Source organism: Podarcis bocagei (assembly GCF_964188305.1).
Source record: "Podarcis bocagei genome assembly, chromosome: 12".
NCBI lineage: Eukaryota > Metazoa > Chordata > Lepidosauria > Squamata > Lacertidae > Podarcis > Podarcis bocagei.
The window spans coordinates 14,339,384-14,362,787 of record NC_138137.1 but is presented as its reverse complement, the minus strand read 5'-3'; the positions used below and the strand labels follow the sequence as shown (position 1 = coordinate 14,362,787).

The window sequence follows — 23,404 nt, the reverse complement described above, 5'->3', positions numbered from 1 at the left end:
CTCAATTGCTTTTTCCTACAAAAGACTGGAAATTCACTAAATTTGAAAGAGAACACACAGGAAAATTACTGATATATAAGTATATGCTGATGTGGCTGAGATATGCATATCTATTGTGTGCTATGATATATGAGAAAGAACGTATTTCCACATTTGTGGATTATGAAGTGGAATAAAGACTTGCGCAAATTAAATCAATTGTAGCAGAATGCAAAATGCCAGATGAAGGTGTGAATTAATGTTGGAACAGATTGTTCATACAACGCTAGTCCTATACTATCTAACCCGGGAGTATGAACTCAAAGGGACTCACCTCTGAATAGACATGCATATGATCGCACTGTGTAATTCTAGCAAATGTGTTCTGGATTGCAACCTTAAGAAAACGCCTTACCAATAGTCTCTAACCAATCTCCCATATAATCCAATTCTTCTGAGATGAACTTTAAATGTGTTCCAAAGAGCCCCAGACAAAGGTCTTAATATTTGCTTCATTGAATTCCTATACTTTTCCCTTTTTCTAATTTAAGACTAAACAATGGTGGGGGGAGGGCATATTGAAAATCGGGGAGAAAGATCAAACCAGAGACATGGAAGGCAATAGTGATGTGCACTTCTAATTACATCTAAAAGAGCAACAGATCTATCAGTAGATATTGTCTACTTTGGCTGTACGTCTGACGCTCCAGCCCTAAACAAGTTGACCATGATCGAACACCAAGTAATCCATGGTTACATGTACTGCACTCACTGGACTTGAACATCAACTTGCATTTAGATTGTGGGCACTGTGTGGAAATAGTTCCATTGATTTCAAAGTTCCCATTGCTATAATGTGTTCAGCATGCATTTTCAATCAGAATCAATAGGTTGGAGCCTAAGGAAACTTAGAGCTCATCCAGATTGCCTCTGGCACCACATTTCTAGGCACAGGTCTGAGCTTTAAAGCTCTATGACTGAGCATTTGGGGTTGTTGTTGTTGTTTTTGTCACAGTGCTTTCCCTGGGGAAACCCACAGTTTCCTGCTGAACTGGAGCAACTGACAATTGAGTTTTCTGCAGATTTCCATTTGATTCAGCAGTAAAATGTGGGTTTCCCCAGGAAAATGTGGTGCAAAAGTATGGTGCAAAAGGAAGTCTGGATGAGACCTTAAAGAAGTTTTCAGAAGGGAACTTTCCTGTCTTCTCTGCTACAATCCCCTGAAAAGCATCTCTGTATAATTAAGGGGCCCTCCTGAGCTATGTGGGAGGAGGAAACAGAAAACTTTCCTTCCATAAATGAACTTCCTTAAATTAATTTATCTGAGAATCCAAGTCATAAGAACATAAGAAACAGTCTTATACCAAGGTAGACAGATCCTCTATCAAGCACGGTATTGTCTACACTGACCCTTTCCTGAGCAAGCAGATGTATTACTTCTATGAGATGGCAAAGGTTCTGCTACATTCATGCCACCAGTTAGTAGGCTCTAGACTTTAAAAAACCCCTACAATGACTTCAAATTTTCTGCAATAATTTAGTGGGGCATCTCAAAAAGAGATGCTCTAACACAAAGTTATTTAATAAAGTTTAAAGCCAGGTACATAGCTAATGACTAATAGCAATCTTAGGATCCATATACAGGCAGTGCTCCCAGCTGGTTTTAATATCAAATGTGCCTTATAAAGATTAACCAAGTGCCCAGACTATCCCCAGTTCATCAATGGAAAATAATGGATATGAATTATTTTGAGGCAGTCTCATCAAAGCTGCACAAAATCACAAGATAAGCTTTAAAAAGAGCATTGTGAACTCGTATTTTGTTTTATCTACCATGTCTAAAATTAATCAGAGGGTTTAAACATTTCTTGGAGAAAAATTAGCAAAATCGCCACATTGTCTAGCTGTATGTTTATGTTTACACAGCCCCAAAGCAAATCTGGAACTAATCATGAAGGATCACATATGCAGAAAAACTGGAAGGCAAAGCTAATTTTAATCAACAGAAAATTGACTGTTTAAAAGGAAACTCTGTTTCTGAAACGAGATGCTGCCAATAGCTCACTTTACCGTGCCTAAGTGACGACACTGGAAGAAGTTGCCAGAGAGAAAAATTAAAGGAAGGTGGAGACAAGATAAGGAACGGAGACAAGAGAAGAATCAAGCAAGTCATGTAATTGGATTGCACCAATATGCCTGAAAAGGAGATGAAGGGCCCGTAGCTGTCAACGTTTCCCTTTTTTAAAGGGAAATTCCCTTATTCCGAATAGGATTCCTCGCAAGAAAAGGGGAAAGTTGACAGCTATGGAAGGGCCAGCTGTCAATTACAAACAGTGACATTTATTTAACATAACTGTAGATTGCTAATGGATATTGTTGGCCAAATGTGCATGATCAAATTCTGGCTTAGTAAACCAGGATACGTGGAAGCTTTGTGCAAACGGCTTTGTTCTTCCCTTTGCATAAGCAGAAAAACAACTCAGGAAGTCACAGTTAACTATAGTTCCCAGTAGGTGCAAACTTGCAGGCTTCCCAAAGCCATGCGGTTGGTCACTGTGAGATCAGGATGCTGCAGCAGCAAGATGCTTATACAAAATCAGACTCTTGGTCTACACTGAAGTACAGCAGCTCTCCAGGGTTCCAGACAAGGAGTCTTCCCTAGTCCGACTTAGAGATGCCTGTGACCAAATGTATACAAAGCAGATGCTCTATCACTGAGTTACAGCCCTGTTTACCAGATGAGCTTTTGGTTCTTTAACCAGGAACTATTGTTAATGGCTTCCAAATCCTGGATGTTCATAAGTTTTTAATTGCAGTTCTTAGACTGCATGTAATGGGAAACTTCCTTCCTTCCTTCCTGAGGCTGCATGCAGGAGTAAAAGGTAAAGGTAAAGGGGCCCCCGAACATTAGGTCCAGTCGTGGCCGATTCTGGGGTTGCGGCACTCATCTCGCTTTATTGGCCGAGGGAGCCGGCGTACAGCTTCCGGGTCATGTGGCTAGCATGACTATGTCGCTTCTGGCAAACCAGAGCAGCGCACGGAAACACAGTTTGCCTTCCCACCGGAGCGGTACCTATTTATCTACTTGCACTTTGACGTGCTTTCGAACTGCTAGGTTGGCAGGAACAGGAACCGAGCAACGGGAGCTCACCCCGTCGTGGGGATTCAAACCGATGAGCTTCTGATCAGCAAGTCCTAGGGTCTGTGGTTTAACCCACAGCGCCACCCGCGTCCCTGCATGCAGGAGTAGCACTGATCATCTCAGGTAAAATTTGCACATCACCATAAACCCAGCAGGGCCAGATTTTGGTAATATGGCACCGTGAGTGAGGACAAAATCTAGTTTCCCCCACTCAATATTTCTTATTTCCACAACAATTCCTTTTGGCACAGTTGCTTTTTATGGCTATTCTCTGTAGGCACCTGTATAAGAAAGGCATCGTCATCGTCATCATCATCATCATCATCATCATCATCATTATTATTATTATTATTATTATTTTGCATCCCCTCAGCTTAGTGCTGAACCCAGTGCTCTTCAGTTAAGGCAGTTCACCCCTTCAGCTGCCATCACAATGATTAGAAAAACCCAGCAGTGCACATGTAATGCGTGAAAGTAATCCTTTTTGCATTCTGATCGGAGGCTTGCTTACTCACAAGCCCACTTCATTTCACTGGTGCTTACTACTAGTGTGTTTAAGATTACAGCCTTAGCTTTAGATAACCAGGCAGGTTTGAGAAACCGGGCTCTACCATTTTCCCAACGTTTACATTATAGAAAAAGATTGCAGCTCAGAGCGTAACATGTGTTTGCTGGTATCTCCAGTGAAAAGGAATTGGGTAGTAGATGGCAGCAAAGATCACCTGCTACTGGCTGTCGGACAATACTGAGCTAGATGGGCAAATGGTCTGATCAGGTAAAAGGGAGCTTCCTGTGTTCCTTCCTAAAGGAAACAAATCTAACTAGTGAAGAGTTGGAAAGCTTACATCATCCTCCATCAGCAGGGGCTGATCCAATACGAGGTAGCACCTTACCCAACAAGGATCTATGGGACCAAACGAGCAACAAAAGGATGTGACTGAATCAGAGGATAACAGCAATTTTATTGCCTCCGTCCAAAAACTGATCTACCCCATCTCTGACACAGTCAGTTCCTGATGAATTACAATAGGGGTGACCAAGCTGTGGTCTTCCAGATGTTTCCCTCCCATCAGATCTACCAGCACAGCTAATGGTTCAGGGATGATGAGAGTTGCAGCCCACAAAACACAGAGGTCACCACATTGGCAATCCCCAACTGAGAGAACCACAAGAAAACTAAAGGCACACCCTGTGGATACTATCCATGTTTGGAAATACCTTCTCAAGAGAGAGACTTGCGCCTGACTTATACACCACTGTTGGCACACTGGTTGGAAATAAGTTCATGGGGGCAGCAAGAATATTATTGGCACAAAAATGGAAGCAAGAAGAATTACCGACGAAAGAAGAATGAAGGATGAAATTAATGGACTATGCAGAATTAGACAAACTAACAGGAAAGATCCAAAATCTGTGGGACCAGAAATTCACAGAAGACTGGTGTAAATTTACAGACTATTTGAAAAGTAATAGTGATGATCAAACTATGTTTGTAGGTTTGCAAGAAGTTTTGTGAGGTGAATTATTGGAACTATTGCAAAAATGGATAAAGGGGAGGATGATTAGTTAAGATAATTAAAGGCAAGATGAATTTAAGAAATGCATAAGAAGTGGTTAAAACGGGGGATCATCAGAGGTGCTGATGGAAGTCCCCCCCAAAAAAGATTGTATAAGTGGTGAAGTTTTGTGGTATGTATTATAATTTATATGTTAAAATTAATAAACATTATTTAAAAAAGGAAATAAGTTCATGGGGCTTACTCCCAGATAAGTGCATATAGGATTGCAAAATAGCACCAGTGGATGCAATAAGATTTACTTCTACAGGAGCCTGCACCTTCCATATATGTCAGTGGAACTAGCTCTGACAAAAGAGTGAAAGCCGCAGGCTTATGTGGAAGTAAAGCCTATGTCATGCAACAGAGTTGCACCACAATCCTAAACATACATCCTACCCTGGGAGTAAGTTCAGCAGAGTTGTTGGGGTGGTTAAGTGGGTCCAAACCTCAGGTCTGGACCCTGGGTCTCCTTTCCCTTCTTCTCCCACCCTACTCTTTAAACTTTTTCTAAAACAAAAAAAACTTTGCTTACAAGGTGGCTGAGCATGATGCCAAAGATTGCTAACAGTCACCTGCCCTCTGAATATTAATAGAGAGAAATTTGTGTATTGACTCTGCTCCCCAAGTCTAAGTGTCATTAGAATTGCAGTATTAGAACCCCAAGCGGCAAGGCCAAATTTATTAAGGTAAAGGTAAAGGGACCCCTGACCATTAGGTCCAGTCGTGACCGACTCTGGGGTTGCAGCACTCATCTCGCTTTACTGGCCAAGGGAGCCGGCGTACAGCTTCCGGGTCATGTGGCCAGCATGACTAAGCCGCTTCTGGCGAACCAGAGCAGCGCATGGAAACGCCGTTTACCTTCCCGCCGGAGTGGTACCTATTTATCTACTTGCACTTTGACGTGCTTTCGAACTGCTAGGTTGGCAGGAGCAGGGAGCTCACCCCGTTGCGGGGATTTGAACCGCCGACCTTCTGATCGGCAAGTCCTAGGCTCTGTGGTTTAACTCACAGCGCCACCTGCATCCCTTCCCAAACTTATTACTCCAATGCAAAATCCATTTGACTCTAGCAAGTGTCTGAAGAACTTCAGCCTTAGAATGGCAACCTTGAGCTGCAACTCTAAGCTTCTTATTCAGATGCAAAATTCATTAAAATGAATGGGGCATATGCTAAATAAATGTCTTTGGGGATTGGGGAAATATTCCTATTTTTCACAGCTGTTCTTGAAGTTACAATCCTATCAAGACCCCCCTGCCCCCCGGGACTTTGGTCCAATTCAAATAGAACATCAAACACGTAAAGAAATCACACCTGTGCACCATCTCCAATACACACAGCATCTCTTTTAAACCAGGATTCTCAGATGCCAGTACGCATGCAGTGTTAGCATGCTAGCCGGGCACCCACAGAACTCTGGCATGCTAACAAGGGATGCTTCAGTGAAGTGACCTGGTTTACAATACAATCCTATGCAGACCTACTAAGAATAAAGGATAGCGAGTGTAGGTTGAGGAACCTGAACTACACACTGCCTGCCAAAAATGCATGGAACCGTTTTTCTTACACACCCACATTAACCAGCCTTTTGCATGCATATAGTCATGTACGCCTAAGTAAACACGCACAGGCTTTTTAATAATTGAGGCTCCGTACGCTTCACTTCTTTGAACATTTTTATTTCCCATGTTTGATAGCTTTTGGTGTTGTTTCTAATTTATCTTATGCTTCTTTGTGCTGGTTTTCTGCTGGGGTAGGGGGCTCTACTGGAATTTTAGCTTTTCATATTGATGGTTTCTGTTTGATTTCAAGCGTGTTTTACCGAATAAATAAATGAATAAATAAATAAATCACCCATTAATGGGTGGCACATAAACGACTAAAATCATATCAAATTGGACAACATCCTTGTTTCTGAAACCGGTTTCAACTCTTGACAGTTGCTACCACATCCCCTGACAATGAGTTCCAAATAATGCTACATCCCATAAAACGGTTGTTCTTTCAAGTTCCTGCAAGCTTTTTGCATTAGGCAAATTCCTGGTCCGCTCTCCAGATCCTCAAGCAAAGCATCTACACCAGGGTTTCCTGAAGTTGGGTCTCCAGCTGTTTTTGGACTACAAGTCCCATCATCCCTAGCTAGCAGGACCAGTGGTCAAGGATGGTGGGAATTGTAGTCCAAAAACAGCTGGAGACCCAAGTTTGGGAAGCCCTAATCTACACTACCCCAAAGCTTTGCTTCTGACCATTCTGACTGTGCATCAAGTGGGTGATGCCTTTAATGTGGCATATTTATTATATATTTGACTCAGAGTTTCCTTATGCAGTCTGAAAGTTCTAGTTACTTGGGACAAATGCGTAGAAAGGTGGTGTCAGCACTGAACACAAGGAACACCATTTACCCTCCAAGGCACCAAAACCCCAAAAAACAATCAAGGGGTATTCTGAATAAGCCCTTCCCCTGTTTATAGGGCAGTATCTTTTATTGATTTCGGTAAACAGCTCTTGCAGCTTTCAAAAATGCAACTAATACAGTTCAGAAATACAACTCTCCACCCCACTAAAAAAAACCCCCAAAATAAAAGAAATCTGAACATTGAATCTTAATAAAATAATGAACAGTTGTTTATGGCCATCCTTTCTTGTTGACACCAACTCAAGTCCAAAGGTCTTTTTCTGGGGTGGGACACCTGTCCATCTCCTTCTCTGCAGGCAAACAGAAGCCAATGGACCTCTACCACTGCAAAGCTGAGCTCAGATTCTCTATATCCCTCCCCAAACATTGGGGCGAAGGGTGAAACCCTGAAATTCGCTTTGGAATCCTTTCCCCCTCTTCAGGAAGGGAGAAAGAATCTTTCACGGCATTTTCTTTCAGGTTATAATCCTATGCCTACTTACTTGAAAGGAAGTCCCATTGATCACAGTGGGACTTATTTCTGAGTAAAGATGCCTAGGATGAAAGTGCGCGAAGCACTTCCCGAATCACAGACAAATTCAGGAGAGAAGTTGAAAGGGGGAGGGGATCCAAACGTACATCCTAGCCAATCCAGGTTTTCAAAAAAGAAGCCAATTTGAAAGCAACAAAAATGCGACTACTCAATACAAGGTTCCAATTATCTCTGAGGGCAAATGTGCCTCAGGAACACTAGAAATGCGAGCAATTTTACAGTCCTCTTTTTATTTAGTAGATTTGTTAGTCGCCTTTCAAAACACAGTATTTTCCCAAAGAGGTCTCCCAAAAGCTATTCTTTCTTACTTTCTAATGATGTTTCCCGTTAATGCCGTTGTTCCCGATACTATTTGTGACAAATGCTCCCTCCTTAAGTTTTCCCCAAACCACTAACAACAGTATATATCTTTTTTTCACACACACACACTCGTTGCTTCTTTTGGGTTGTCCTGTGGCTATTACGCAAACGCAGCAAGTATTTTAGGTAGATAATCTATGAACCGGCCCCAATATTATTGTTTATTAACACTGGTAACCCATCACACATGTAAAACTTAAGGTGGAAGAAGTCAACGAAGCAACAGATTTGAACCCAGATCTCACCCAAGTTCCCGTTACTGGTCCTGTGCACCAAACTCCCATTTGCCTCTCAAAAAATTGCCCTACACTGCCCAGGGAACCAGACATTCAAATAGAAGCCATGCCAGTAAACACTTGGGGTTATATTGGGTCTGGGGAAATACTTATTGACACGTTATGCTGTATATTCTTTTTTTTAACGGTGGCTTCAGCCTGGGCTTTCTCATCAGAAAATGCCTACTCAGAAATGCCTACTCAGAGAGCAGCCCTGCCAAGCTCAGGATCAGTCCTAGGTAATAAGGAGTACAGGGCTGCAGCTCAGATATGAAGCATCACCAGATGATCAGAAATCACTGCTGAGCACAGCACAGCTGAAGGGAGTTAGGAAGGCTTCAATGCCAGGTGTCAGATTCTGAAACTCAACAGGGATATGACGTCCATTGGTGGGTACTTTGAGCCAAAAAAGAGAAGTTGTTGAACTGGGTATGATGACTGATAATGACCAATTATCCACCCTTCTTCACCCTAAGGTACCGGCATGGGTTACAACATTAAAACACAATATTAAAAAACCCAGCTCAGAACAATTTACAATTGCAGAAATAAGGTGGGTCTTAAAACTCTACACCTCAAGTGTCAAAAGCCAGGGTTAAGAAGTGTGTTTTCAGCATTCTCCAGAAGCTGTGTAAGGTGCACCTCTGTGGGGAAGGAGCGCCACAACTTAGGGGGCTGCCACAGATATCCAAAGTAACCGGGAGAGAGAACGGAGCTGTGCGAGGATTTTGAAACGGAGAAACCAGTACAGGAGACGATTATCTAACGTTTTGAAACAAAACGCCCATCGAGGGGTTTTCTTTTTATAGAGAATATTGTTTTTCAAGATATTCCTTACACTTAATAACTGATACATATATATATATATACATACATACACTTATACCAGTAACTGCCACAGATAACAAGGCTGCTTCCTCTCTCAACTTCACCCAGATTGGAAATAAGTGCAAGGCAAAGAGTCTGCCGTAGCTGTGGGAGCCCATGAAGTGACGGCAGCGCTGGGGGGGGGGGGAGAGAGACTCATGCTCTCGCCAGCTTGGGCTGGGGTCCCTTTGCAAAGACATAAAAGGGATCCCGACGAATGGAGCCCAATCAGTGCCCTATTTCCCCTCAATAACCGGAACAGAGCACAACCCGCTTCCGATAGCTCAGCGGGCCAGAGCATGCTGCTGCTAACACCAAGGTTGCAGGTTCGATCCCCGCATGGGACAGCTGCCTATTCCTGCATTTCAGGGGGTTGGACTAGATGACCCCCAGGGTCCCTTACCCACTGGACAACTCTATGAAAAAAAGGGACCGTTTTGTTTCCCGTGGACTCGAAATCACAGCTCTTTGCCCAAGAGTCCGGGGTCCCCAACTTCCCCCGGGAGACCCCCGTGACTGAGGGTCCTTCTGCACGGCGAGAGGCGCCGCGTAACGTGGGAACGCGGGTCTGGGAGGGAGAGAAAGAAACGGCTGGAGATGGAGAGAAAAAGTTAGCCAGCATGCCTTTTTGGAGGGTGGGATGCAAAGCGGAGCAGCCGAGGGGAAGCCGCCTTACCTGAGCAAGGGATCTGGGAAGAATGGAGCGCTCCGCGAACCGGCTCTTTCTCGCTCCCTCGCAGGACGGAGGGGCTCCTGCCGCGCTCTTGGCAAATCCTCGCTTGCAGCTAGCGGGGCGCTCAGGGAGCCGGTGGGGCGCACGGGAGTTTCATCCCTCCAGGAAGCCGGGCTCCATCCCTCCGCGCTCTCGGGCTCCGCTCGCCTCTGACTGAGGAGGAGAAGGGAGAGAGAGAGAGAGAGAGGCTGGGCTGGACTGGGCGCGGGCGGAGAGGCAGCTCCGCTCAGCGAGAGACGCCCGCCTTCTGGAGCGCGCGCGGGCGCCTGGGCTGAAAAGGAGGCGGAGAAACCCCCCGCGCGCCCCCTAGAGGCATCGGGCAAGCACAGCGCCTCCCCTTTATATTTATATTAAGCTCTCCGGTGTGTTTTTTTTCTCTCCCCACCCCCCCGCCCCGCACCTTTTCTTTTCTTTTTTGCAAGCCGAAACTCCCCGGGGGCCGTTTGCCTTAAGAATATACTGCCTGCTCAGTTAAAGTTCTTTCAAGTGTGTCAATTGCTAACGTGCTCAGCGCGAAGCTAAGTGGAGCTCAAGAGAACGAGAAGATGTGTGTTGTGGTTTCCCAAATGAAGGATCAGGTAGAATCGTAGAGTTGGATCCCTGAGGATCCTCTAGTCTAGCCCAACCCCCTGCAATAGGCAGCTGTCCCAAACGGGGATCGAACCTGCAACCTTGGTGTTATCAGCACCACGTTCTGAACCAACTGAGATGTGCAAAAGGTACTGTTTGTCCAAAAACCAAAAACCTCCTGGTGATTTATGGGACTGAGAGTTTCTATGAGGATGCTTTTATTTTCACCCCACCTCTAGCTCGGGGCTAGTTATAGCCCTGAGGGGGTGGGCAACCTGTGGCCCTCTGTCTCATTTTGTGTGGCCCTCGACCAGATTTTATGGGGGTGGCAAGGAAGGGGAAAGGGGAGGAAAAAAGTGGCAGGAAAATAGAGCGTGGAAGAGAGAGAGAGAGAGAGAGAGAAATGTGTGTGGAGGAGAGAGGGAGTGGCAGAATAGAGAAAAAGGGGCTCGCCCCATTGCCTTTGTGTGGCCTCTGGCAAAGCACCTCCAAAGGATTATGCCCCCCGACAGGAAAAAAAGGCTGCCTATGGAAGGGCTTCAGTCCTAGTCCTGGAAGAAATCTGAAATCCTTTGCCAAACATTTAAATCCATGTTAGGAGCCGTGAGGCAACATGCCACAACGTGGGAGCGCCTGGAGTCAAGGAATAGTCTTAAACCTATGATCAGGGTCTATCCCATGAGGTGACCACCCCCAGGGTGCCCTCCTCAGAACATTACTGCTTGTTAATGCGCCGTGAAGGATATCGTGCCATGCTATGGCATTCCAAAGCACGGTTTGAGGTGTTGGAATTAAACTCTAGTTCCCATTAGCAGAATAGGCGGAAGTCAGCCTTGGGTTGTTTGATCCTTTAATTAGTTCTCCCCCACCCCCTTCGCAAGACACTCTTTTAAAGTTTAAATAACGGATAACTTTTGCTCCGTGTGCTTGCAGTTGCAGATTAAATATACAATGCCGGTGGATGTTTCTAAAATTGCTAATACATCCGACATAGATCAAACTATTGCAACAGATTGGCTAACTCTGAGGCAGACAGCAGCACAACGCAACATGCCTGCTGCTGTAATTGTTAAGACTGTTAACTAACTGCCATAACTGAACCAATTGCCACAACTGCCACACAGTTCTTGCCATTAACCCTTTGCACATGCATTTTGGATGCTGACATCCCACATGAGGAGCCCCAGGCCTGGGAGCTGAATCTGACTCTCCTGTCCTCTCCATCCTTCCCCTGGGACTCTCAACAGGCCTCAATATCCCTCACGTGTCTCAAGCACTCCTGCTCAGTTGGGATGCCCTCATGTCTTTTGCCTGTCAAGATAGATAGGGTGTGTGTGTGTTTGTGTCTTTTTTGTGGCCTCACTTACAAAGGAATGGTGCACCCATTTTGGTCTCTGGCCAAATATTGTTAAATTTGCCCATGGCAAGTCTATGTTTATACACAATTTTTCCCCACGTGTTGCAAGTTTGTACATAACACAGTTAGGAACATAGGGAACTGCCTTATACCCCCATCCAAACATTGATCCATCTAGCACAGTACAGTGGTATCTCAGGTTAAGTACTTAATTCGTTCGGAGGTCCGTTCTTAACCTGAAACTGTTCTTAACCTGAAGCACCACTTTAGCTAATGGGGCCTCCTGCTGCTGCCGCGCCGCCGGAGAACGATTTCTGTTCTCATCCTGAAACAAAGTTCTTAACCTGAAGCACTATTTCTGGGTTAGCGGAGTCTGTAACCTGAAGCGTATGTAACCTGAAGCATATGTAACCCGAGGTACCACTGTATTGCCTGCACTATTGGCAGTGCTCTTCAGGGTTCTCAACAGGAGACATTCCCAGCTGTGCCAGGGAGATGCTAGAGATTTGAACCCAGAACCTTCTGCATGAAATGAAAATGCTTTCCCACTGAGCTATGGATGGGACCTCACATGTGCCACCTCATATTTCAGGATGGCAGAAAGATAACATACAAATGTTGGTACATTTGTACATCCATTTACAATGAATAAATGATTTGATATCCCTTAATGGTGCCGCTTCAGCCTGCCTTGTGGTGGGCATCGCCCTGCCTGGGTCTGCCTAGGCAAACCGCCACTCTCCCTAGATCTGTAGCAGCAAAGGTTTACTGAGCCCAGAAATACCACCTAGCCCTGTCTTTGACGCACATCCACAAATAATATATTGCTTGGGAAGCCAGTTCCTCATGGGGAGAGGGCATGAAGCCGTGATGAATATTTTCCCCCTTGCCCTGGTGAATTCAAGCAGTTGGCAAACTGGCAAATCACACTGGTGCAGAGCATGGGCTTTGAGATGCATGAAGTGCAGGAAATAACCTGTGGTTGCCATAGCCCACAGGATGATTGGTCACCAGAAGGTTTCCACAGCAAAGGGGGGGGGGGAGAGACATCCAGCAACAACAACAACTTGTAATAGAGAGCCAGCCTTCCCTGCCAGCAAGCCCTCGCTCTCTAATGAGGATGTATTAACAACTGCCAGGATTTTATCTCACTTTATCTTATTGCTGGAAACACATTAAAGATTCGTCTTAGTGCAGATAGGCAGCACATATGGAAATAATGCTTTTTTATGTGGCATGATTATTGAAAGTAGACTACCCTCATGCAACCTCAAAGATGTACAAGACCCAATGAGCATCTGCAAAAAATAAACATAATTCCCTGCTGTAATTCTGAGTGAGATTTACATTTACCTGTAACATCTCCTCCTAATCATCGGTTTCCTGTGTGTTTTCCCCTTACCTCCTTCCTGTACCCATTACTGTCAATGTACAAGGCGGTGTTGTCTTCCTAGTTCCTTATTTAGAACACCTACGGCGAAACAGCTTAAGGTTTTAACCATTTCTGATCTTCAGCAGCAAAGTTCATTTTCACATCTGGGGTTTGTATACAAGATGTCAGAGGTTAATAACACCAGGGACATCGATTTCATCATAGTGCCCTAGGCTACTCCTATCAGAGGAATATGGAATATGATGACTAAGGAATGCGAAAGAAAGAACAGATTTTCTTAATTTGCAGCGCAATCTTAACCATGTCTACTAAGAAGCAAATCCTTTTGAATTCTATTGGAATTATTCCCAGTTCAGTGGAATTAGGATCCTAGCATTGCAGCTCAAAGACATTTAGCCAATGTTTGGTCTGTATATATAAGCCTAGGTTGTTCACCTTCCATAATTCCTTCTTGTGATTAGAGCACAGAATTGAGTTTCTGAATGTCATTGACATAATATGTGTCATAAAATCCTAAAATTGTAGAGTTGGAAGGGACCCCAAGGGTCATCTAGTCCAACCCCCTGCAGTGCAGGAATCTTTTGCCCAACGTGGGGCTCAAACCCACAACTGAGATTTAGAATCTCTTGCTCTACCAACTGAGCTATCCCTTCAAGCGGTCCCAGCCTTCCTGGGTGTAGCAAATGCAGCCTGTGAATGGGGTGATTTGGGGTATGTAGCGAGCACCAAAGACATGCCAGCATTCTGTATTTACATAGCCACCGCATTCACAGAACTACCTGCCCAGAACTTCCTGGTTACAGTTGTTCACCAGGAAACAGCTTGAATGGATATCAAATGCTTTGTGAGGATTGGCTCTTCCAGTTGTTGTTTTTTTTAAAAAAATACATTTCTGTCTCTCATGGTTTTGCAAGCATCTGTGCACCACAGTTACCCTTTTATTTAAAAGAGGAATGCACAGCTCAGCCGTTGAACTTTGCATAGGTTACCGTAGATCCCATGGTCAATCCTTTGAAAAGTCCAGGACCCTGGAGAGCAACTGAGTACTGAGCCAATTGAACTGACTTAGTCAAGTAAAAGGAGTTTCTTGTTCCCACACCCTTCCTGTCCCTTATTTGCATGCATTCCCCCCACCTTCCACCATACCACACCTTGACAAAGAACAAGAAGCAGTTCCAGAGGTATAAGGGCAAATACCAGGTTAAGGTTTAAGCATGCTGCAGACTGAGCAGGTTATTCAATCAAACATATATATCACCAAAGCATGTTAGGTATTGCTTCCTCCACTTCTTCCCTCTATCTTCCCATGCCTATATACTTTTTTTTGCCCTTTTTCAAACTGTATAATTTTGTATTTCTGAGAAGTTGCTTAGTCACATTCACCATGCCCTTGCATCAGGCGGGGGCTCCGGTGGGAGTGTGGGCTGAATTCTGGCTTGTGGGACCAAATTGTTTGTCTTTACACAAGAACCCCAAGAACTAGCAATGAGGGCCAGGTACAAAAGTTGTACAGTTCGTATTAAAGAGCAAGGCACCTCTGAGCACATTCTGAGCCTAGAGATTTGTTTTCTGTGTGAGATCAGAACTCACAGTCCTTTCATATAAAAGTCCGTCCCTGGTTAACTTCCTTCATTTAAGCTGCCCAATTTAGGCAGGAAAAGTTGTTTTGCTATCATTACTGTTGCTGATCTATCCCCCCAGAAATTGACTATAGAGAATACAAATCTACCTTCTACCAACCACTAATCTAGTGCATATTGTTCCAGGAAAATACTGGGGGGGAATTATAGACAAACACAATGTGCTTCATGTTAAGTACAGGATCATCATTTAACTGCTCCAAGAGGAATATTTTTAAAGCATGTTTCCTGTCTTTGCTTGTCTCATAAACCAGCCTGGGGATGGGGGTGGCAGAGCCACAGAGCCTAGACATTATTATGTATAGAAGAAACAGCCTTGAATCTCACCCTGTGGTTATTTATATATCACTCTGATATGCTTCTCACCAGTTCGACTCTTTGCTCGATTTAACTGCTACGTCTCCATCCAGCACTGCTGAAGAGATCAGGTTTTCCTCCCCACCAATAGGATGTTCAGCTGTTCCAAGGAAGAAAGGCAGAGGAACCAAAAATACCATCTTCTTCCTGTGGGTGGCATCAAAATATCTTTAGTATACAAACGGTTTGTTCCGAAAGAGAGACAGAAAGCGGAGAGAGAGAGAGAGAGAGAGAAGGATTATTTGGGAGAGAAAGGTTTCTAATTTTTGCCAGTGTTCTCACATGACTTTAAAAAAATAAATAAATAAGTCGTTTAAATTAACACAACCATTTTAAATAAACCAGTGCCACAATACTACAAGTATTATGACTATCACCTTTAGTCACATACTATGTAAGTGATGGGGAACTTCAGGCGGAGGGGCCAAATGTGGCCCTCAACTCCTCCCGGTCTGGCCCTTGAGACTCTCCATTGGCAACCCCCTTCACTGGCCATGCTTTGATAATGCTTCTGGGGAGTAGAGAGGGGTCTGTGGATGTGTGTAGAAACCAGCCTACTGTACAAAGCTAAAACTTACATTTGCTCTACCCACATATGTTTCTGCTCCTTGCCCACCACTGGGATGTGGGGCCCCAGGAAATCCCCTAGAAGGGAATGTGGCGCTCAGGTGGGAAAAGCTTCTGTTTCCCTGTGCTATGCAGATTTTGCAAGCAGAATGCTGCAGAGAAGTATCTAGGGAAGGAAGTACCCAATGGCAATGGCCATTGCAATGCACTGGTTCCATCTGAATGCATTGGGTGTTCTCAGGGATCATCTCTACATCAACATAATTGCTTACACGGTGGTTTTTAGGGGACAACTACAAAGGGGTAGTTTTTAGGGACTAGCTTCAAATGGTTGAACCCATTGTGAATGCATTGAACCTCAGCTGTCTGGCAGCTTAAACAGTGGTCTTTAGGCATCATATCCAATGGACTAGAGCCACAAGGGTCCCTCAAATTTCCGCCAGCAACACCTGCACTGCAATGGTCCATCATCATAGACATAGGAATACATTGGATTGAGATCGAGAGACCCAGAGTTCAGCAAGAGCCCAAAATAAACATAAAACCCCACAAGTGTATAGACCTAAGAATGAACCAGAAGCAACCTTTCTTATTTTAGTCATGCTACATTCCAGCAAACTTCTGGAGAGAAATGTGGGGGAACACAAGTACAGGGGGAACACACAATGCTCACCCATTAGGGTAGGAAAACTGGTGCCCTCCAGAGCTTGGAATACATGCCCCAACCTCTCATATGGAGCTCAAAAACACCCACAGGGCTGAAGGATCACCATCCCTGCTATGAGGGGAATAGTTGTAACAAATCTTGGGGTAAGGGCTTTAGGTTCTCATGGGCGCAACACATTTCCTACTGATGTTAAAAGGCTAAAACATATTTTTGTGGGACTCCAACTCCTATCAACCCCTGCCAGCATGGCAAAGGGAAAGGAAGATGGGAGTTGTAGTCCAATTACACCTGAAGGGCCCACAGGCCCCCACCCCAAACTAAAGTGCCAATCCTAACTTAACATATTTGCTGGGGGGCAAGCCCCATTGAGCACAGTAGGGTTTACTTCTGAGTAAACATGCATAGGACAGGTCAAGGAATGTCGGCAGGAGGTGCCAGTCTCCAGGAGGGAGCAATTATTTTGAAGGCTAGGAAGGGTTTTGAGCTCCCAACCCCAACTCCCTTGTCTCATGAGGTTTCGTAACAATGTTTCTGGGGTATATATTATTTAGAAAGATTTAGAGACTGCTTATATTACAAAACTCTCGAAGCAGTGTGCATCCTACAGCATCCTAAAACCCACAAAACGGTTAAATAAACAAGCATGCATGAAATAGTTCCCAATAAAACACAGATAAAATCAGGAAAACGATACGTGCAGCAGATTCCTCCTTTTCTTGCCAAATATCAATTCGCCAACAGAGCAACACAAACTGGTTTGTAAAACTAAATTTAAACATCAGCTTGTGACTCAGAACATGATGCTGCCATCTGGCAAAAGTGCTGAAAGTCCCACAGCAAGAGCAGATGTATCATTCATGCTTTCTAAACCAGGGTCCTTTGGCCTCTTCCATAGTTGCTTCCCATATTATGTGGAAGCGCCAATCGTGTGGGCTTATCCTGATAACAAAAAATAACACCCATCATTCTGACCGGACACTGGGGTCCAGCTCTGAGGGTCTTCTGGTGGTTCCCTCACTGTGAGAAGCAAAGTTACAGGAAACCAGACACAGGGCCTTCTCGGTAGTGGCACCCGCTCTGTGGAACACCCTTCCACCAGATGTCAAAGGAAAAAAACAACTACCAGACTTTTAGGAGGCAACTGAAGGCAGCCCTGTTTAGGGAAGCTTTTAATATTTGAAGGACTATTGTATTTTAATATTTTGTTGGAAGCCGCCCAGAGTTGTTGTTGTTGTTGTTGTTGTTGTTATCTTCATGGTGCTATCCAGAAGGAGATTACATTCTGAAGCCCTTGCTTTAGACTCCTTGCTGGACTCAAACTCCCATCAGTACCAGCCAGAATGACCAATGGACAGGAATGGCAGGGGCTGTAGTCCCCACAATATCTGGAGGATCAGAGGTTTCCCGTCCCTGCCTGCCTTGGACCTTATCTTCAACCTGCTCTGTTTCCCAAAACCTGAACTATTGACCCTTGTACTGCAAGATATAGCACCATGGAAGCCATCTGCAATATTCTGTTTTAGAAGCCTGATCTAGATTGATGTGTGACTGTTGATTTTACTATCCCCTTCAGTTAATTAAAATAAAAGCACCTGTCATGCGATAGAAGTCTTTTCCAGCTGACAAGTCTTTCATTTATTCTTATGAACCTGGGGATCAGTGTTATCCCAGGCAGGGGGAAGAGCGAGCTGGGTTTTTCCACTCATAAATCACCCTGCTTTGGAATACATAGAATCTAGCTGTTTCACAGGCTGGCTAAGAGACAGAAGACAAAGCCATGACATGCAGAGGGATGCAGAATTATACCCAAGGCAGAAAACCATCCCAATCCTCTCATCAATTTGGCAATAACATGCTGAACAAACAACTCTCCTGAGCTTCTGCCAGTGCATCCTTGCTTGTGTGGGACTCAAAGCCACAATCTGAATTATAGAAGACGATCAAGAGCAAGAAATATTGGAATGATGGGACTATGATTACCTGTAGAAGTCATGGAGGCTAGATAAATCACTTTAGAGTTGCTCTCATGGCTTTTGACTTCACCTGATCCCCACAGCTGAATTAGACCTGCAGCATTCAACTGTTGCCTGATACTTCATTTCTCCTTATACATATCGAAAAGTCAATTTGAATACAATAGCGTACTTGGCCTTGAGGGGTAGTTCCTCTGGTGGAGAACATGTTGTGCTCCTTCTGGGGTAGTTTGTCCACCTTTGGTCCCCACCCTGCACTCACGTCTCACCTGTGGCTCCTAGAAGCTGTCAGCATGCGACAGCAGACACACCTTGGGAACGGCTTAGACTGGCTGGCTTCTTCTTCTTTGGCGATCACTCGTAGCCGAGTAAGATTGTCTTCCGTAAACACGGTTTTAACAATGAGTCAGTAAGTGACTGTGGAGGCCACGTCCTTCCACAGTGGGGACATTGGTTTCCGGGCAGGAGCTGATCACGGTGTCGATTTGCCAAGCGTGCCTTCCTCCTAGCACATTTCTCCTGAGTTTGAGTGTCTTCAAAGCCCATGACACCTTTGGTAAAGGCTGTTCTCTAACTTGAGCTCTCGCAGGCCAGTGTGATGAGGGTAGCCAAAGGCTCTCCTTCTGTGAGTTAGGGACTTTCCCTGCATGCAGAGACAGGCTCCAGAGGGTTGAGCAGACGGGACCAATAAGGGGTCCAATGGTCAAGAAGGCAGTTTCTGCATGTGCTGTAGAGGGAAGCGAGGGGCAGATGGGGCTTGGCAACCTGGGAAGATAGTCCATCTAGGAGAAGGAAAACTCTGTCCTAAACCTCCGTTGCCTTGTGGGATATCTTTGGGAGAAGATAAGGCTAAGGAGTAAACCCTACACAAATCCGGGTTGGAGTCCCTAAGGTGGTTGGGTGGCGCCTTGTATGCCTTCTTCTTGCAGCTCATGCAGCCAAGCTGATGCCAAACATATCCCTCTGATTTCCTTTAGACCACATCAGTGAGGCTGAGAGGGGGGTTGTCATCTGAGCAGCCCAGGACCTCCATACACACTGCCCAGGCTTGCACCCTTGGGTGTAATTAACTTTGCCTCCTTTAATTCCCACCACCATTCCTCCATTTTGGGTAAAAACGCATTCTTCGATCCGTGTCCATATTAAAATCTCTCCACTGTGCTTACATACTGGAATAAAAGTCCATTTTTTTCTTATTATGCTGTACAGTGGTACCTCGGGTTAAGTACTTAATTCATTCCGGAGGTCCCTTCTTAACCTGAAACTGTTCTTAACCCAAAGCACCACTTTAGCTAATGGGGCCTCCCACTGCCGTTGCACCGCCAGAGCACAATCTCTGTTCTCATCCTGAAGCAAAGTTCTTAACCCGAGGTACTATTTCTGGGTTAGTGGAGTCTGTAGCCTGAAGCGTATGTAACCTGAAGCATCTGTAACCCAAGGTACCACTGTATATCCTTTAATTTATGCCCAGTTCCATATGCTCAAATTCCATTTCCTGTTTTTACGACAGTGAACCTGGGACGTTTTTCATTTAAAGCAAATTCTCTGTCACTGCTCTATGACCTTTTTTGGAGTCGAAAAGACTAATGAGATCAAATGAATCCAAAGGTTATCCAGTCCAACCCCCTGCGGTGAAAGGCAGGGCCACTCGCTTTTCAACTTTCTGCACTGACACAACTGAGATCAACCAATGCAATCCAGGCAGTTAAAAGCACAGAATCGTGGAAACAGTGCAGGCAAGTGTCTCTAGAGGAAAAAGCTAAAGACGTAAAATGAAGTGGCCTTTATCTCCCTGCAGCTGAGTTTATTGTTCTTACCACATGCAACCCTTTAAAAACAACCTTGTGAGGCAGTTCCGATATTATTTTAATTTTATAGACTGCAACCTGAAACCTGATTTAGTATAAAATTGACAAGGTGGTGTAATTCTGCATTGAAGGCAAGGTAATTCATAGGCAAGGGAGATCTGAGGTCAGCGTTCAACCCTTTCCCCAGAAGATCACACCAAGCCAGTCACAGAGAGTGAATACCCCTGTGGGAGCTCTATAAAGTGAAGATATCAAGAAGGATTATCATTGCAGCACTGAAGTTTTTCTACATTGAGCCTGCTGTAACTTTTGTAGCAGATTTTCTCCTGGCGAGCATCTGACCCAGAATCGAAAGGCCTCAAAGGAACTCTAGAGGTGTCGAATTCACTTTCTGTTGTCTGTCCCAAATCTTCCCATGTTCAGCTTCACTGAAAGTCCCCGAGTTTTGGAATGATTTCACTTTCTTCTCAACGTGCATAATGGCCATTTCTCGCTCCTTCCCCTTTTATAAAAACCTTTCTAAACTAGCCTTCAAGGAACTATACTGGCAATGACAGCCAAGCTGGTTCCTTGGAGAGGACCAGGAAATCCCCTCCCCTGTTGTAGTGATCCTGTTCAGTTTGCTGTAACTGTAAATAATAAATGCAGTGGCCGAGTTCAGTTCAGTGCTTGCGTCCGTCTGTTCCTTCCACGTGCAAAAGGAACACTTGCAACAAATGAACAATGGCTGTGCATTCTTTTGCTGCCTATTGTTGTGCTAAGGTGGCAGATTAATCCCTGCTGGGGTGATCATTTTCTTGAATTTAGGGGACAGGGGAGGGAAGATGAGCTTGGGTTGCTAGGCAACTGTAGGATGACTTCTCCAAACCATGCATCTCCTGTAGAACTTGGCTGGAGAAGGTTTCCTGGCATTAACTAGTGACTGCTATATGATATTGAGAAATAAAATACACGCTCAGGTAGCAGAACAAGTTAAAGGATCTTCACCATTGGTTATTCATGGGAAATGTAGCTTGTTGTTAAGAAGATGGCATGTAAAAGCGCACTTTTACCCCAGTCTATACAGAGAACATAGGGACACTGGTGGCGCTGTGGGTTAAACCACAGAGCATAGGACTTGCCGATCAGAAGGTCGGTGGTTTGAATCCCTCCAACGGGGTGAGCTCCCGTTGCTCGGTCCCTGCTCCTGCCAACCTAGCAGTTCGAAAGCACGTCAAAGTGCAAGTAGATAAATATGTACCGCTCCGGCAGGAAGGTAAACGGCGTTTCTGTGCGCTGCTCTGGTTCGCCAGAAGCGGCTTAGTCATGCTGGCCACATGACCCGAAAGCTGTACGCCGGCTCCCTCGGCCAATAAAGCGAGATGAGCACCGCAACCCCAGAGTCGGTCACAACTGAACCTAATGGTCAGGGGTCCCTTTACCTTTATACAGAGAACATGGAAGCAGTTGTAGCATTTCTCAAGAGGTATGGTGATAGCCTGCCCATCACAGTATTAAGCTATATAAGGAAGTGTGTTATTTCAGCCACCTTATTGCTTGTGTTTACTCCCATTTCCCACTCCTCTTACTGCTTGGGCCACGTCATACTGCCTGCGGCGCTGCTAGCCTGTCCCATTTGTCAAATAGCACCTGATTATGCCAGCTCCATGCTATTGCCTTGAAGGAAAGGAGTTGTATAGCTAGTTTAACAGTCATGATCTACTGCTTTTGCTCTTCCAAAGTGCCTGAGCTGGAGAAATAAAAGCATATTTTATGAGGAATAATGGCTTGCTTTGAAACACCCAGGCACATTCTGCTAACTTTCCACACACAACGGAAGTTATTTCTCTTTCCTCCACAGGGCTGGAGCCCACATCATGAAAGAGGTTTCTGACATATTATATGTAGTAGAGGAACCCTTGTTATTCTAAGCTTATTATCGGAAACCTCAAGGACATAGCCAGACAACTAAGATTTAAGAGCATAGATTTCTTCCTTCAATGCATCCAGTTCCTAGTGATGGGGAAATCTGTAAATTTCAATGTCTCTCCTATTATTATTATTATTATTATTATTATTATTATTATTATTATTATTATTATTATATCTTAAATTCAGTTTGCCACATCCCTTTGGCCATCTGGAATATATTGTTTTACATATATTGAGGGAAAGAAGACTTGACTTTTGAGAGCAACTGCCTTTTCCTTTGTGCCACTTTGGAATAAAATGACATGCCATTTTATTTTCTCCAAAGATACTAAAAACCATCAAAAAATAAATAAAAAGTTATAGCATAATCCTACATATATAAATGTCCCCAAAGGAATCTCCTCTTTCTGATAATATCATTTACTTGGTTTTAAAAGGAAGGATATTCTGTTTAAGGTGGATGCATCAATGGGCAATAGGAACTTCAACTTTGCCCTGCTGTAAAATGTCACATACTTCAATTTTGTGCATGGATGACTTCATGCATAAGTGTGAATGGCATAACTCCCTGGGGTCTATGTCGTTAACTAAGCTTTATCAAGACTTGCATTAAAATTAAATAGGTGACAAATTTGCTACATCAGAAGGGTTCACTTTCAGTTGCTGAATGCGGGAAGAACATCCTGCCCTATTTTCTTCTTTCATTATTTTTTTGAAAAAAACATTTTGATTTCTTTTCATACAGCAGCTGGGAGAAAGTTCAGGAGGTCATCGTAATACTTCTAATTATACCAGTAAAGGAATTAAAGGAGCCACGACCAAATGCATGCATGTTGTTAGGCTATATTTTTCACAGCCAAGCCAAGTGACATTGTGTGTCCAAGGAAAGAATCCTAGAATTCGTTCCCTGGTCCACCTAGTCTTCTGGCAATGGAGCAAATCTCTCCACCTCTTAGCTCCGAGGACACACCACTAGACTCTGAGGGTTGGTCTATAGACCCTTGAGGACTCAAGAAAATGCTGAGAGGGGAAAAAATATAGATGTGGAAACCCCATAATCTTAAAAGACCTAATGACTGCAGAAGAAGGCACTGGCTTTATAACTGCCCGGAAGGTTGCATTTGTGGGTGGGCAACTTGGATGTTTGATATCAGCTTCAGTAGCCCTATCCATGGTCCTGAACCCTCACCCTGCTCCCTTTTCAAACTGCTGAATTCCCTTGTCTTGTCATCCTGATAAACTAGGATCTGCCTTTCCTGGGCCATCATCTCTCCCCTGTGATGGGCATCCTCATGGATCCT

The 23,404-nt window shown here is 44.5% G+C and overlaps 2 protein-coding genes across 6 annotated transcripts in view; one reads left to right on the top strand and one right to left on the bottom strand.

The window, feature by feature from the left end:
* The window catches only part of LOC308570119 (prostatic acid phosphatase-like), a 269,185-nt gene that overhangs the window by 102,886 nt on the left and 142,895 nt on the right, over positions 1 to 23,404 (top strand). The gene's annotated exons all lie outside the window — the stretch shown is intronic.
* Positions 1 to 23,404, bottom strand: part of CPNE4 (copine 4) — a 265,049-nt gene that overhangs the window by 190,329 nt on the left and 51,316 nt on the right. For 3 of the 5 annotated variants that reach the window (XM_081164651.1, XM_081164655.1, XM_081164652.1), the window contains exons 2-3: positions 15,187 to 15,324; positions 9,804 to 10,013 (exon numbers count right to left, since the gene is read on the bottom strand). The gene's annotated coding sequence lies outside the window, so the exon portion shown is untranslated. Of the gene's footprint in view, positions 1 to 9,803; positions 10,014 to 15,147; positions 15,325 to 23,404 lie in introns of all 5 variants that reach the window. The other 2 variants (XM_081164654.1, XM_081164653.1) reach the window with 2 other exon arrangements.